The sequence below is a fragment of the Candoia aspera genome, chromosome 7, assembly GCF_035149785.1.
Source record: "Candoia aspera isolate rCanAsp1 chromosome 7, rCanAsp1.hap2, whole genome shotgun sequence".
In the NCBI taxonomy this organism is placed as follows: domain Eukaryota; kingdom Metazoa; phylum Chordata; class Lepidosauria; order Squamata; family Boidae; genus Candoia; species Candoia aspera.
This window is the reverse complement of record NC_086159.1, coordinates 47,496,544-47,509,415: the sequence shown is the minus strand read 5'-3', so window position 1 is coordinate 47,509,415 and position 12,872 is coordinate 47,496,544. Positions and strand designations below refer to the sequence as shown.

The window sequence follows — 12,872 nt, the reverse complement described above, 5'->3', positions numbered from 1 at the left end:
TCCCCTTTTTACACTACAGATTAAGATGCAAACCAATCTTCTGTGACAACTCTTTGTGTCTTGATACAGGAAGAGGTTTGGTTAAAATATCAGCAATCATGTCTTTTGATTCACAATATTTTAACATTATTTCTCCTTTGCTTATCATATCTTTGATATATTGATATCTAATATCGATATGTTTTGTTCTATTTCTGCAGGCTTCAGATTTTGCCATAGCAATGCAAGCTTGATTATCCTCATAAACAGTTATAGGCTGGTTCACTTCCATGCCTATGTCTTTTAACAAATGTTTAAACCATGTAACCTCATTACAGGTTTGTGTTAGAGAATAAAACTCTGCTTCTGCAGTAGAAAGAGCAACAAGTGTTTGTTTTCTAGAATGCCAGCCTAAGCTAGATCCAGCAAATTGAATTAAAATCCCAGAAGTGGATTTTCTGTCACTGACATCTGCTCCCCAGTCAGAATCGACAAAAGCCTGCAATTTCTCAGTTCCAGAGGCATTTAGCTTCAGGCAATAATTCTTTGTTCCTTGCAAATACCTCATTAACCTCTTCAATGCTGCTTTTCCAGTAGATGTAGGCTTCTCTACCTGTCTACTTAAAATGGCCACAGAATTTGAGATATCTGGGCGAGAATGATTTGCAATGTACAGTAAACTTCCAATTGCAGATCTATAGTTCTCTGCCTCAGTTAATTGAGTTTCTCCTATATCTTTCTGAAAATCTATTATCATCGGAGTAGAGACTGGTTTACAGTCTTGCATATTAAAATCCTCTAGCAGCTTTTGAATTTTACTACGTTGGTTTAACAGAAAGCTACCATCCTTGTCTCTGTGTACTTCCAAACCTAGGTAATTGGTCACAACTCCAAGGCTTTTTAATATGAAATGGCTTTTCATGCAGGCTTCAAAATCAAGCCTTTTTCTGTTGATGTGAACAGCAGCAAATCATCAACATAAATGCACAGATACATACAGCCTTGTCTGTCCTTCATATATACACAGGGATCTGCTTTTCCTTTTTCAAAACCAAAATTCTGCAGTTTTTCATCTACTTTTTGGTTCCAGGATCTAGCAGCTTGTTTTAACCCATAGATTGACTTCTGCAGTTCACAGACTAGATTCTCCCCTTTTTCATAGCCAGGGGGTTGCTGCATGTATAATCTGTGGTCTAAATCACCATAGAGAAATGCAGTCTGAATGTCATAGTGGTGAACTGACATTCCTTTGAGTGCAGCAATTTTTAACAGTAATCTAATTGATTCACCTTTAGTAACTGGTGCAAAAGTCTTGTCAAAGTCTAAATCTTTCCTTTGAGTGAACCCTTTTGCAACCAACCTTGCTTTATATTTTTGGATTTTGCCATCAGCATCCCTTTTCAGTTTGAAAACCCACCTACAACCCAGACAGCGTTCATTGGGAGGTAGATTTACCAGTTTCCATGTTTTATTTTCTTTCAAGGATGCTAATTCCTGTTGCATGGCAGAATGCCAATTTTGTGCAATCTCAGGTGGTAAAGCATTCACTTGTTCTAAAGACTCAGGTTCTGTGAATATGTGAAAAGCCTTTACTGTTTCAGCCTGAAAACGTGATGGAGGAACGCCTTTATTACTCCTCTGAGATCTGCGAGGTAATACAGGGCTTAAATTTTGACTCCTATCACTTTCCTGAGAAGCATCTGTCTCATCAGACAGATCTTCAGTTTGCTTTTCTGGTTTAATGTCCTCATCAGGCATAAGATCACCATCAGCAAGTCCTTGCTGTTCTCTTGTGGTGGTCAGTTCAACTGGAGAGCTAGAATTTAATCTCCCCCAGTTTTGTTCAGCAAAAGAAGCGCTTTTGCTAATTATTAATTTCTCTCCCATTATGAACCTGTAGCTCCTCTGGCTTTGTTCATAGCCAACAAAGATGGCTTTCTTTGTTATGGGGCCTCCTTTCCTTCTCTGCTGTTTTGGAATGTGAACCCATGCAGTGCTACCAAAGACTCTAAGATGGCTTACCTTTGGTTTCACACCATAAAACAAATGGAATGGAGTGTCCTGAATCATAGAGTTATACAACCTGTTCTGAACATAAGTGGCAGTCGATATTGCCTCTCCCCAGAACTTAAAACATAATCATGAATCTTTTAACATGCATTCCATCGCATTTTTCAAGGTTCTGCCCTTTCTTTCAGCAACACCATTTTGCTGAGGGGTGTACGGGTTAGAAATAATTTGTTCTATCCCCTTTTCCACTAGGAACCTTCTGAATTTGTGAGAAAGGTATTCTCCTCCTCTATCACATTGGAGTGCAGATACAGGCCTAGGGAATTTTCCATTTGCCCATGTCACAAAACTTTTAAATTTCTCAAATGCCTCATCTTTATGTTTTAAGATGTAGATAAATGTGTATCTTGAGAAATCATCAATGATGGTCATTGCATACCTTGCTTGTCCAAGACTTGGAGCAAAAGGACCAATAATGTCAGAGTGTACAATTTCCAAAGGTCTAGTTGTAACTCTGTCACTGTGCTTACTCACAGGAGCTTTTAGTGTTTTGCATTCTTTGCAAACTACACAGTCTAAGTATTTATCACAGGGTTTTATCTTTAGGTCAGCACACAGCTGTGGCATTTGTGCTATATACTTGAAATTAGCATGACCAAATCTCCTGTGCATCAGGTGTACACATTGGTCATGATATGGCGTGTTGCCAACTGCAGCCTTGCAGCTTGGCTTCCTTGCATTTTGCACAATGTACAAGGAGTCTTTTAACATACCAGTAGCACACAATTTCCCATTTTTACGTATCTCACAACCATTTTTCTTAAATGTTATGATATACCCTGTTGCAGCCAATTGTGCCACAGATAAAAGGTTTGATTGTAAATTTGGCACATACAACACACCTTTTACAGTTTCTCCTAAGCAGGATAAATACAAGTCACCTTGTCCCATAATTTTGGTCACAGACCCATCAGCCAAAGATACACTTTGTCTTTCAGTTTTAGACAGTGACACAAAAGAGCTTTTACAATTACATAAATGACAACTGGCCCCAGAATCTAACACCCATACATCACAATTACCCTTCTCAGCAACCTGTGCAATTTGGGTTGTCTGAAGAGCCTTCTTCTGTGTTGCCCTTGTGTTTTTCTTCTCTGTCTTTCTACTCTTGGGTCTCATGGCACAGTCTCTTTGCAAATGTCCAGCTGAACCACAAGTGAAGCATCGCTGCTGGCTAGCGCTGTGGCCTCAGGTTCCTTTCCCTTCTTTTCCCTCATTTTCTGGTATTGCAGCTTTCCAGAAGAGATGGGGGGGGATCTTTCCTCTCTCTTCTCCCATTCAGCGAGTAAGCGCTGTGTAACATACGATGGGGTGAGGTCTGCTTCAGGCATAGCCTCCAGGGTACAAATCAGCGTGTCCCACGTTGCATTTAGTGAGGACAGGAGGATATATGATTTTGTGAGAGGTGTAAATTCCATTCCTCTCTCCTGCAACTCAACAAACAGCTGCTGAATATAATGCAGGTGCTCAGGAAGGCTATCTCCTTCTGCAAGGTAGGCTCTGTACAGCTTTTTCGTCAGAGTAACTTTACTCCCTGCTGTTGCCTTTACATATAAGTCTCTCAAAGCGTCCCAAAGTTGCTTTGCAGACTGCATGCCTCGCACGTGGACTAGCTGATTGTCCTCAACTCCCAAGATAATGGTGGCTCTAGCCCGCTCATCCTGTCTCAGCCATTCAGCACTGGGATTTTGGGGGTTTTGCTCACCAATTGGCAGCCAAAGATCCTCTCTGCGAAGATACATTTCCATCTTCAGGGCCCAATTCAAATAGTTGGTCTCTGATAGGCGCTCCAGAGGCATCGCTGAGGGCTGGGAGGTAGCCATGGCTTCTTCCTTCTTTTGCAAGTCACCTCAGCTAGCTTCTTTGTCCTGCAGACCGGCAGTTGCTGGAAAATCTCCAGGTGGCTCCAAAGAAAATCTTCACAGGTCTTTGCTACCTGCCTTTAAATTGTGCATGAGGTGTGGAGTTGATCTCTCTTTTCTCTCTTGGTTTTACTGGGCACATAACCTGTTGGCAGATGCTGGGAAAGCCTTTAGCCCAGGAGAGGTCAAAAAAGTCACACACCAAGCATTTCTATAAAAATAATTTATTTACAGAAAGCAAAAACAAAAGCAAAACATTTAAAGGACTTAGCTCCCTTTGGAGCAAGCCTTGCTTGCTTACATTGCCGGCAGAGAGAAAAAAAAAGAAGTGAGAACAAGTCCGGGCAGGTTTCCTCCCCCCCCTCCAGGTGATTTGCATGAAGCACGTGAGAGGAGACAATCTAATACAACCTTTTAACCCGGCCAAAATGATTAGGCACAATAGCAGTCTTAATCTATTAGTAGGAAAACCTCAACAAATTATCTATATCTATTTCAATCAATTATCATGCTGAGATTCAGTACTGAAACAGCCTTGGTCACACTTGTTGATGACCTATGATGGAACCAGGATTAAGGTAGTGCATCTATCATAGTGCTCCTTGATCTCTCAGTGGCCTTCAGTACCATCAACCATAGTATCTTTCTGAACCAGCCTTGGGGACTAGGAATGGACTTTTGGACACTGTTTTATTGTAGTTCTCATCCATCCTGCATGGCTGGTTCCAGTTGGTGTTGGTGGAGGGTGGAGAAGAGGTCATCCCCTAGTTCCTTATTATGTGGGGTGCCATAGGTTGATGCTTTCCCCCCTCTTGTTTAACATCTACATAAAGCTGCTGGGTGAGGTCAGCTGCTGGTTTAGAGTTGGATATCACCTGATTATACCTTTCAACCCCAAGCCTGCCAAATGAAGCTGTTGAGGTCCTGTCCCCGTGCCTGGAGGCTGTGCAGACCTTAATGGGGAAGAACGGACTCTGACTCAATCCTACCAAGACTGAGCGGCTGTGAATATAAGGCCCCCCTGGATCCGTGGACTTTCTATCCATATTCTTGAATGGGGTAGCACTTCCCCATTCAAGAGTGGTCCACAATCTGGGAGTCCTCTTGGACTCACAGCTCCTTCTCAAAGAGCAGGTGGCAGCTGTCACTTAGGGGGCCTGGCTCAGATCCATCTGGTGCATCAGTTACACACTTTCCTGGATTGCGAGGCTGTTTTGACAGTCACTCATTCCCTAATCACCTCAAGGCTCAGCTACTGCAGCGGGGCTGCTCTTGATAATCACTTGGAAGTTTCAGCTGGTCCATAATGCAGCAGCACAGGCAGTGATGGGCATACCTTGGTATACCCATTTGACATCTTTTCTCTGTCAGCTGCACTAGTTGCCAGTCTGTTTCTGGGTGTAATTCAAAGTGTTGGTTATTACCTATAAAGCCCTACATGGCATAGGGCCAGGTTATTTATGGGACTGCCTGTCTTTCATGATTTCTGCCTGGCTGGTAGGTGCTGGAAGAGTTGGTGTGCTCTGATCCTTTCAATTAAACAATGTCATCTATCAGGATCCAAGAGGCATACTTTCTCTATCATGGTGCCTGCCTTTTGGAATGAAATCCCCCCAAAATCCATGCTACTCCTACCCTATTGGCATTTCATAAAGCCTTGAAGACTTGGTTGTTCTCCTAGGCCTTGGGGTGAGAGAGATGGGGCCCCTTTGGTGTGTTTGTTATTTTTGTTTTCTATCTTTACATTGCACCAGAATCCCATCTTGTTTTTGATTTCTATTGGGCTTTTATGTTATTATTTGTGAACTGCTCAGAGTCACTTGGACTCAGACAGTGTTTAAACTGAATGAATGAATGAGTCAGAAAAGAGGGAACAGGAGCCCCTATAGTCAAAAGCTTTATAGGGAAAAAGGATCCATTGTCAGACTTAGAGTTTTCAACAATAAAACATATTACAAAAAATAATGAAAACTTCTTATTAATAAGAGATACTAAGATGGATCCTGACTTTAAAGTTTATCCCTTGTGGGACTGAATGAGGCAACCAGTATTTGCCCTTACTTTGGTAACTAATTTCTAAAAAAATGTTTCTTTTAGTCTCTCCTAGCCCTTTCCCACTTCCTTCCCCCTTTCCTTCCCACACATCAGTTTCTACCAGTCACACTTTACATTGCTGGTCATTTGGACACATAAATCTTTCTTTTTAAGTTCAACCAATTTTTGCTGAAAGTATGTGCAATTTTTTAACAGCTGCTCTTTTTCTAACAATTCAGTGACTGATTTCAGTGCAATAGCTTCCAACCAGTCTACAAAGGTAAGAGTGATGCTTGATCTTTACACATTATTTTTCTTTTGCTATAGTATTTAAATGAAAATCAAAATTGCTGAGACAGGATTTTTTAGAATAGAGAAATGTTGTACAATAGCATGCATATATATTAGCTATACATATACAATGTGTATTAGCCATTCCTTAAGAATATAGATTGCAAACAAGCACTATATAAGAGCAATATAATGCTCTTATAATGCCTACAATGTGTGTAATATTTTACACAAAGTTCTCCACTTATTGTAGCCAAAGAGTAAATGAGTGTTTCTATCATGGTTGACCTGTTTGCAATATATAAATGTATATTGTATGTTTCCACGTTTCTGTCTGCGTCCTTGAAAGAGCTATCCAGGCAAAACACATTGGGCCCGATCAACAAAGTCTTTACACAGCTTCCCTTCAGACTTTGTTCCCTTCCTCCTTTTGCTCTTTTGTTTTCAGAGTCTGCCCTCCTTATTTTGTTAGATTCTACTATAGGAACATAAATATCAAAAAGAATCAGAAATAAAAGACAAATGGCATATGATATGCTTAAGAAAACTGCACTTGCTCATTCAGCAGTTACAAGGTCAGCTGACGTTGCTTTTTGTATGGAGCGAGGAAGACAAAATGAAGTAGGCATCTTTGTGGAATATTGCATCTAATTATTTGTCCTATATCTAATGTCTGGACTGGCTAATTTAAGCCTACCATCCTACCATAGAGCAGACCTTGTAACTTGTTGTTTTTGTTAATGAAAAGTCAATGTGGAAGGCATAAATAGTTGTCTTGAAGAATTGGAGATAGAGGGAAGGCCCTTAATTCTTTCTTCTCAGGATGCTATGTTATGTTATATCTGGCTGTTTTTTCACCATTATTAAAAATATTTCTGTATTATATCTTTTCCCTCGTGGCTAGAAAATCTGGTAAGAAGGAAGACAATGTTGAGCAGAAATACAGCTTGCAAAGAAAGGGTTAAGTATATCCTCCAGCATATGTAAGATATAAAAAAAGCTACCACATGCATCTGCTGTCAAGCAACTAGGAAGGTGAAGAGGGGAGAGTGTTATGTTTTCTGAACCTTAACTCTGGTCTCTGCCCTATCCGGTTAATTAGACTGTGGTAATGTCTGGCTGGATATCCTGCCCAGAGGTGAGTTGAAAATGGTAAATATAATTCCCCCCTCCACCCCTGACATATACTTAATGTGGTAATGTCAGTTTTTCTACATAAATCTGAATAGATTTTTGCTTGTTTGTGACATCCATCTTTCAGAATAAAGATTCTTATGGAAAATAATGAAGGGGTTCCTAAGAGCAACATAAGTGTAACTGGTACAAAAAGAAAAAGTCAACAAGCTTTATCAGACTGGCACTGGGAAAGCCAGAAGTTAGGACCTATTTCATGGGCTTCTCTTTCCACTTAATTCCAGCTGCAGAAATATCTCTGGCATCTTTTCAAAACAAATGTTGGCAAGCATAAATAGAAAACCACATTCAACTCTGGACCCTTTAATGCATAACCACCAATTTCTTTGGCTGTTACTTCACAAGGCTGAAGGTGGCACTCTGCTAGAAGATCTGACAAGCCATTTAAGGGGTCAAAGCAGAACTTTCAAGGATAGGATTGGAAGACTTCTGTTTGAACTGGCCCCTATAAATGTGTTATAAAAATAGAAGGGAAGTGTATGTGAGTGAGAGAGAGAGAGAGAGAAGTCTTTAGAACATATTTTTCCTAGAATAGCTTATCCTTTTCTGCAAAATATGAGATTGCAAATTGTTTTAAAGGGCTAATTACTTTAGGACAACTACTATGGAATAATGAACTTTTTAAATGAATTTTAGAGGGTCCTGCTGATTAACTATTCAGCTTTGAGAGTTTCAGTGTTGGAAAGTGAACAGAATTGATTATTAAAACACATGTGCATGCAGAGCCACAAACATTCATTGAGTCTGTGCACATGCTGACATTCTCTGAGTAAGTGCTGTGTGTTCAAGATGCTTTGCACTGCTGATGCATCAATCTTACAATAGTTTGCAGAGTAAGCTAAAATATTTTTTATATACCATGGTGGATAGAAGCAAGTCCTCTAAATTCTGTTATCCTGATAAAATGATTTCATAGTGGAAATTTGGCATGACAAGATATGGCTTTGCATCATGGTGATATAGTAACATTGCTGGTGGATAATATCCTCAGACCTCAGGGGTATCCACAAGATATGATTTAAAAAAGTCATGATAGCAACCACAATGGTGTAATTGGAGCTCTGCCTGTTGTTTATGTGCATTGCCTAAGAACAGAGAGAGCTTTGATTGCACCGTAATGGCTGCCATCTTGTTTTTTTTTTTTTTAACCGTATCCTGCAGACTCCCTACCAGTCATTCTGAGACTGGTGCATGATTGCTTGCATTCAGGGTGGTATAATTTCATTTAAGGCTTTTCTCCAAACTTGGGAGAAACCCAAGCTGGTAGGCAGGAAGAAGGGCAATGAGAAAATGAACTTCCTGCAAATCTGGAGTAATCTCCTTTGCACGGAACTGTCATCCATCATAAGCATGGAATGACTGAGGAACCTGGTTTTGAGATATTTGCAAGAACCTGTAGTTTTGGATTTTAGGATGGTTCAGTAGTGATTTCCTGTGGTGTTTTGCAATAATCAGGAATCCATGAAATACAAGAAATGCTAGTGTTTTGTGATCCGGGAAAGCTCCTGCACAAAGGCCTCCTGACTCAGACCTTCCTGTTAACATGCAGAAAGTAGAGTTGAGCAGCTCTGTATTATTAGGACAAGGTCACATATAAGTTCCTCATTTGGCCCTTCACATGTGTAAAGTGGTCTTAAATAGCTTCCTGTTGTTTTTCTAAGAAAGGGAGGTGTTGTGAATTTGGATGGGTTTAAAATCTCACACAGACTGAAGCAATGTCTATAAACATGCATTAACACTCTAATTTATTTTAATGTGTATTCCTTGCACTCTTTAATGATACATTTCCCCTCCTCCTCTTTACCTGTTTGGTAAGCGTGGGGATGATGCTGTAGCCACCTTACCATATTTCAGCAATGGAAGTGTTCAGGCCCTATGAAGAAGAGATTAGAAAGAGCAAAACAAACGCCTCCATGGCTTTAGCTTTCTGGGCTGTAATTTACATAAGCCCCATCAGTCTTTCTTCATCCTGGGATCCCATCTGTTCTTGGAGGCTGCTGCCTTGGAGCAGAGGAGCAGGCTTTTACCACCAGTTCTGCCATCTCTGCTGAAAGGAGCAGCCAAACTTTCTCCAAGCATTTCACCGGCAGCCTGACCATTCTGTTTTATTAGGGATCTCTTTCAGTTGAAGTACTCATTGTTTATTAATCAAAGTTTTACCGACTAAATTAAAAGATACAACTCTTAAGCAAAAAGACATAATTTGTTTTCAGATAATGCTGCATGTATGTTATAGTTGCAGCATCTCTTTGTCGGAAAACACTGCTTGCAACATAGTACTATAGGCAGAGTCTGAGTCATTGAAAATACTTTTTAATTCATTTTAAGAGAATCAACTAATCCACTTTTTATATACTCAGCTGAATGGAGCTGTCCAGTAAAATTTAAGTTTTAAAGCTGGCAAAGCAGATGTTTTGCTTGGTGGAGCTGCCTTAACTTTAATTACTGGAACTAAGGGTGGCTGCAACACAAGAAAGTGAGGCTAGGGAATTCTGAGAATTGAAGTCCACACATCTTAAAGGCTCTGAGATTGAGAAACACTGATCTGGATGATCAGCGATTTGCTCATGATGCTTCCTGCCTATGCTCAGTGTTCCAGGGCAAAACCAACTTCAAAACAGTTTAGAGGGATTGGAGTATGGAAACAATGTGGTGTGGAAATGTCCCAACTGTCCAGAACCTCAGGGAGATGAGGGTCATTCCATCACATGCTATATACAATGAGCCTTTTCAGTGGAGATGTTTGGAATCTTCTGCATGCAAACTTCCAGCTAAACCTTTCAGCTTTAGGTCACTAAAAGAAGGGTCTAAGATTGGCAAAATCTTGAGTTATAAGACTTTAATACTCACATATTGCAGACTTTCCCCTTCTTTCCTTTATCAGGAAAAGGAGACATACTGCTTTATGCCCATTAGCAAATTAATTCTCTTTTGAAATCATAATGTATTTAGAGACTAGCAGCAGCCCTTTTCTTCTTTCTGTCTCTCTTCACTCCTCTCTGTGATCTACTAGTTATTGTGTAGTATTTCCTAGTCTATTTTGGCAGAAATATAGTGTATTAGAATTGCAATACTATGTGAGTATAAAGAATCAATTGCTCCCTCGGAAAGCTTGCTAGAACAGCAATACTTTAAGCTCCTTTCCTTAAAGCATTTCAAGATCTGTTTATTTCTTGATGTAAAAGGCCTTGTGAACTAGTTCACTGAAACCAAGAACATGATTTCCAACATTCAGGTAGGGAAAAGGAGTGGTTTTTTGCATCATAGTTGTGCCCTACAGCCAGGTCTTTAAGGCACATTTGAAGGATAGCAGGGTCAGGGCAACTTGAGTCTCAGGGAATACTATTGCAGAGACAGTGAAGGCATGCTTTCACCACTGCTTTCAACCAGCCTTCTGACATTTCCTTGGAGGCTTTCACTAACCAAGTGGGGCAGAAATCCATGCTACATAAGGTAAAACTATCAACTATCACTAGCAACTTTCTCAGGATCTACAGGCTCAGACCATTCCCAGATAACCATAACAGACATTGCCTCTGTCATCTCAGCTGGCTTTCTTCATCTAGCATCCAATTCTAAGTAAATGTGAATGGTTTTGTCCTCTAAATGCTAAGCAAATTCATCACAATGGCCCATCATTTAATGTCCTGCTCCAGCACTCTCCAAAAGGGCCCAGGTAACTTTAAACAGTGTTGTTGAGCAGCAGTCCATATATATGTGAAGTATTACTTCTTCACCACTCTTACAACCACTGTGTAGATTCAGTGGATGGGGGGTGGGAGGAGAGGTGGCATAGCAGAAGAGGTGGTAATAGCTTCTCCATCACTTGCTTCTTCTTTCCTTCTACCATCCTAACTGCTGAAGTAGGCAGGTGGGAGCTCTTAGTTATCAAGCTAGACAGAACCATTACAGTATGAGCAGATGTCCCCTAGTCTCAAGACTGGGAAGAGAACAGCCATGTTTCTGAAGGCCTGAGAAGCAGGGAGGAAAAGGCCTAGAGTTAAAACCCTAGAGCAGATATATACTGTGTATATATGGTTTGCATCTTCTCTACAGAAAAGCAACTTTTCTAGATGCATTGTGCCTGTGAGATTCTGCTATAAGCAATTCCTAAGTACAGGGTTAAGTTTCTGGAAAACACTTTTTACCATGCCTAGAGCAAAGTCAATCAGTGCTGCTCCTTCATTATATCTTCTACTGTCCTAACAGTCAGGAACCACGCTGAGACGAGGAATAGGTCTCTGGTGTTTTATTACTGCTACATTAGACAGAAAATCCTAACAAACTGAAGAAGCGTGGGAAAACCCAGACAGATAAATCCCAAAAGTCAAGGCAGGTCTGATCTGTGTCTCTTTGGTTGCTTAATTCCTCAGTACTACGCATGCGTTTTCCCCCCTGGATAGAGGCCCCTTCCTGCTCACCATCAGTGCTCATGACATCTACTGGGGCCTTGTGCAATCAGGTTTGTTGAAGACACAGGGCTAAAGGGAGCCCATAGAATGCTGTGCCTTTGGGCCCCAAGATGGCCACCACCACCCCCGCCATCACCATTTATACACTGGATCTGGAAAAGAAGAAGAATTTAAGAAAATTCTGATACCGACTTACAAACTCATAAATTAGGTGAAATTCAGTCAATCTCATGAGCTTCCTGTATTTTTCATGAATGAAAAGTGGCACTCAAAGTTGTGGTAATGAGCTCTTTATATAATAGTTACTTCACTCTCTCAAACTCAATTTCTTTCTTGTGGACACTTGATTTCCATAGTAAAGAGGCCTTCTTTACTTTTGATTTATATTGAGTCATTTCTCTTTTCTATCTCCCATGAACAAATACTCCAAGCTCACTATTTTTATTTTGTTTAATATGTTCCTAAAGCCTTGCTTATTTGAATTCTTCGGAGCTAATTGGTACTGAACATCAAATGTAATACAAATAAATGCAACTCCTCCTTAATATCAAGGCATTTGTTAGGAAAGTTAATTTGGCTGGACTAAGGTGTTTTTCTGTGCTTGTGGTACTTGTTTTTCTCCCACTCATGGGACTGTGGCAGAAGTGCTTGGCTTTTACAACATAGACAAATCTCATATGTAGCCAGAAGGCTGGAACTGAATCATTGATCTCAATGAGGGAAGTGAGTAATTCCTGAGGTAAATTTGGCATTCATTCCCTTATTCTACACAGCAAACAAAATTACCATATTATCAGTGTAAGTAAAGCTTCCCCTGCCATTGCTAGCTGAGGGTCTTTTTCCTGCCCCTCCTTTGATTTGAATTTAGCAAGCTGTTGTTAAGAAAGGCTAAGGATGCTTGCCAGCAGCCAATTTTCCTCCCTACTCTTCTCCATGGCTGATTTAGCAAAACATTCCATGGCATAAATCTTACCATTCTTGCCTTCTCCTGTTGGGCCTGTTGCTGCCTAAAGCTGAGTTCAGCTGTCAA

The 12,872-nt window shown here is 40.5% G+C and overlaps 1 protein-coding gene across 1 annotated transcript in view; it reads left to right on the top strand.

Moving 5' to 3' along the window:
• Positions 1–12,440, top strand: part of MSRB3 (methionine sulfoxide reductase B3) — a 139,690-nt gene extending 127,250 nt beyond the window's left edge. Inside the window, exon 9 of the transcript XR_010068356.1 lies at positions 12,430–12,440. The gene's annotated coding sequence lies outside the window, so the exon portion shown is untranslated. The remainder of the gene's footprint in view (positions 1–12,429) is intronic.
• Positions 12,441–12,872: the final 432 nt, after the last annotated feature.